Below are 4,629 nucleotides of genomic sequence, written 5' to 3'. Positions count from 1 at the left end.
CCTTTTATTGCTTTAACCCAGATATTCTGACTGCATTTAGCATGTTACAGTCTTCTTTTTCTGGTTATTAATTTGTTTTGGGCTCTCCAAAATGACAATCTGAAATTGCATACATAAACTAAGCAAGCTCTGTATCTCTTATTATTTATCTGAACTTCTTATATGTTTGTTATGAATTAGTAAATGTGGTTCCTTAAATACAATGCAGAAACTTTCTGTGTACTTATAAAGCCTCCAAAAATGTATTGCTGGTTCACCAGACTTGGTGTGCAAAATTTTCCATTTAAAAACATGTATCTATCTGTCTATTTTTCCTAATTGTTTGATATGTTTTGATGCCACTTAGCTTATAAAAATTAATGTTTCTTTGTTGATTACATAAACTGAAATTCTTCTGAATCTGAACAAAGTCTCTGATTGTTAAAGTGCAGTGTGCATGTGTCTGAGCAAGCCTTTCTTGGTATGAACTTTGCAAACAGTTCAGATAGTTTAACTAGAGGGATGGATTAGTGCAGTTACATTTCTGGTTTGCAGGACTTTATTCTCACAACAGTGTTTTGAAATGGGTTGGGCACAAAACAAACAAACAAAAGGTCTTGCACTGTTCATTTCATTGCTTTTGTATTTCTTTGTTCCTTTCTGGCATGTCTTAACAGCAGCTCTGAATTCTTTCTCAACTGAGAATCTCATCATACATACACAATCAAGTATTTAAATGAACAGTTTTTCTCTATTTAGTCTGTTAAAGTAATAAAGATTTGTTTGAATGTTGGCAGGCACTACGTCAGTTTGCATTCATCCATGCTTTCTCCAGTACCAGCATTTTCCCTTTTAGGGCTTGGGAACAATGAAACCCTTATCATAGCCTACCTTAGCAAGTATTGGGCATAGATAGGATGGAAATCTATCACATGATATACCCACAGACAGACAGACAGACACACACACACACACACACACACACACACACACACACACACACACACACACACACACACACACACACACACACACACACATGCAATTTTACAGACTTAGGAGTCTAGGTTAGGGCGCACTCCAAAAAAAAAAAACATCCTGGTTGTGAAGTGACTCTGAAAAGAGAGAGACAGACAGACAGCACATCTGTGCTGCAGTTTACATGCTTTCAGACCTCACAACTGTACCAGTTTGGAAGGAACATACCTATGTTCAAGCCTGATTTATCTCAGCACATGATGTACTTATTTTTGGAGGTATGCCCCTATTTTCAGGTTTGATTTACTCCTTCACATAATTTTCTGATTCGCCTTTACCACATGTGATTTTAGAAGTTGTCTAATACACAGAAAACCATACTGCATGACCAATTTACTTATAGCAACAATAATTTAAAGATATAGGACACAAATCATATATTTACCTTTCTTAGAAAAAAAATGACCTTGTGTGGTAGAATTTTGCAATAAATGTCATTAAAGTTTATAGATTTTACACTGTCTCTTTGATAATGTGCTTATATTTTTCATAATTTTTTGTCACTCTCTTTTACTATAAATGTGTTTCTGAGTGGTATCCAAAGTTTATACTCATTAGATGTCCAGATTTACAGCTGGATACTTTTCAAATGTCATCGTATCTATTTTCAGTATCTACGGGTTAAGAAGTATGCATACATTACATCTAACATTGTTAGGAACAGGGCTTGCTATTTCTTAAGCCAGATACACTAATATGTGCAGTCAGATTTAGAAAGCAGTTTTATTTATATTCCTATTGCAACTTTGAGTTTGGGTACACAGATATCATTGCAGAGTTTATTCAAAACAAAAGCATCTAATTAGTTTTGATTGAGTCTTGTGTGCATTCAAAAATTAAGCACTGATTTCACACTGAGACTGCAGAACTGTGGTGTATGGAAGTTTCTCCATCACCAAAATGCACAGTCACAATTAGGGTATTATGGTATTTAGAGATATGGGAGTATGGGTAATGGTGGAATCTTTGACCATTTGTGAAGCAGTGTTTTTGTGTTTATGTTAAAGCCATCATTTTGCAATGTCACCTTAACAGTTTTGCTCTTTGACAGTGCGTCATTTTCCTGTTTTTTTTTTTTTTTTTTGCTACAGATCCTTGTACTATTTTCCAAAAAAGTCCATTTTATTTTAAAGGAATATATTACATTTGATGCCAAAAGAAAACAGGCAGTCAAGCATTTCATTCCCATTTATTTCAACATTCTATATATTCAGTAATGCTCTTTTCCTTCTTATCCTTTTTATCCCAAGTTTTAAATGCCCTTGTGGATTACCTGCCCAGCACCTGTTCCGATAGTCTTTTCAATAGTCACCCACTTCTCTTTCTCTCTCTCTTTCTCTCTCTCTCTCTCTCTCTCTATCAATAAATACTTGTGCAGATCCATGGAGTGGTTGGTAACTATATGTGCCCCCCTTTGAAGATACATGGATGTATATATTCCTATGATCCATTACCTTGCTCCTTTTTGCAGTTCCAGGGAGTGGTTGATCCCCATGATCTGCTGCATGTGCCCCCTTCTTCTCCCTTTTTACTTTATGTTTAGGATAGCCTCTTGATATATATTATGCTTCCCCAGCCTGACGTTATGTACCAATAACATTTTCCCATGTCACTTCTGGATTCTGGAGAGAACAGCTCTAGCATCTGTAATATGTGCTTGAAACCACTCTTCTCTATCATGCATGCCCTTCTGATTGTCTTCCTGTGAGCTCTTTCTGATGTCCCTCTCCTAGTGTGGTCTCCAGAACTGCACACATTATACAAGGTATAATTGAACTATGGATGTTCTCTTTGCTACTGTAGTCTATTCACTTAAGGATAAACTCTGGCATTTTGTATACTGCTGTGACTGCCCTCTCACACTCTGCTCCTGGTGGTCCAGTCAGGATTCTGTTCCTGCCTTTTTGCCAACAATTAAACTCCCCCACAAAATATTTCATACCAAGGTTGCTGAGGCCAAGGTGAGATATTTTGCATCTTTCTGCATGGAACCTCAACTGACACCTTTCTGTTTACTTCACCATCACTTCATTCTCCACTGCCACCTTGTCTTTGTTGTCACTGAAGAGACTGACCATGTCCTCTGTTCCATCAGATATATCTGAAGCAAATCCAGGACCAACTGCTATTGGTACTCTACTGGTCTCGGCTATGCAGCAGTTAATTTCATGAGTCTTGATTATATCTCCATTTATTGCACATTTCCAACCAAGTGTCTGATGCAGGATCAAGTCAAAGGACTTGGTAGAGCACATTTTTTATTTCCTTTCTGTCAAGCCCTGCTGTAAGCAGTCAAAAAAAAAAATCAGACCTTTTTTCTCACTGTTCTTTCTGGCTGTGAACCCTTGATGGTCAGTATCAACAGATAAAGCAACTGTCATTTGCCTCAGGATTCTCTTAATGACTTTTCTTGCCACTTTTGGTAGGCAAAAAGGCTTGTACTTCCATGAATTGTTTTCTGGAACCCTCCTGTACAATAATTATTCTCTGTGGTAGTTCCTTGGGGTAGATGTCTTCCCAAAGAATACAATAATTCATTTTTTTGGCATTTAGTTTCATTCCATGATTTTGGCATCAGTTATATACTATATATTATAATTAGTTATAACCCCAGCACTACGCCAGTTGCTCTCTTCATACAGAACTAATTGTCCTCTCTGATCTACTGAGAAATCCCTCCTCTGCATCTCTAAAGCTAACAGCAACTCAGGGAAAGCTCTTTTTTCTCATGCCATAGCTAGATCCTGGAATAACCCCCCTTCTCTGACCTCTGCCCCCACTAACACATTTCAAAAATGCTCTCATATCACATCTTATGAATACATGGCTATGTCTATGCATCACATGAATCTCACAATCTCAGCACACTTTACACCTTCATTCCTGTTAGCTCTACTGTATATATGTTACAGTTAGGTATCTTACTGTCAACTTGAAATTGCATAATATATCATGTCTAATCATATGATGTTTTATTCTTTTATCCTATCTCACTAATCAATGTTAAAGCTTTGATGTATGAGACTATCTTTGTAAATTTACTCACTGCTGATGTATTGTTTATTGTTTAGACTGGATTGTATAAGACTTTTTATGTATGTAGTTACCTCAGTTATCACTGTTATATGATTATTTGTATTGTCATGTTGATGTTAATCTAATTGTGGAGCTTTCCTCCTCGGGCCTCCACTGTAAATTGACCTGTGTCCAGTTGGACTATCTCAGTAAACAAATGTAAAATAAAAAAAATGAAATAAATATTTGAGACAAACCTTCCTGCAAGTTGGCTAAGTCATTTTTTGGGATTCAATGACTGCTCCTAGCTTGCAGTCATCTGCAAACCTAGTCAGCCAAAGCCCTTTGGTATTGGCTTTTACTTCAGAAAAGGAGATGCTAAACAAAAGAGGACCCAGCACAAAATCCTGGGGCACTCCACTGGTAACTGGTCTCTTTGTTGAAGCAACTTCCTCTATTTTGATTATCTGCATCTTATCTGTGAGCCAGTTGACAATCCAGTGGGTGACATAATGTTTTATTCCCAATTTATTTAGCTTTTTTACTATGCCTGATGGGGGAATTAATGTAAAAAGCTTTGGCCATATTGAGATATGT

The sequence above is a fragment of the Protopterus annectens genome, chromosome 6.part0 (genome assembly GCF_019279795.1).
Source record: "Protopterus annectens isolate FY-2018-M chromosome 6.part0, PAN1.0, whole genome shotgun sequence".
Classification (NCBI taxonomy): Eukaryota; Metazoa; Chordata; order Ceratodontiformes; family Protopteridae; genus Protopterus; species Protopterus annectens.
Note: the sequence above shows the minus strand (reverse complement) of the source record.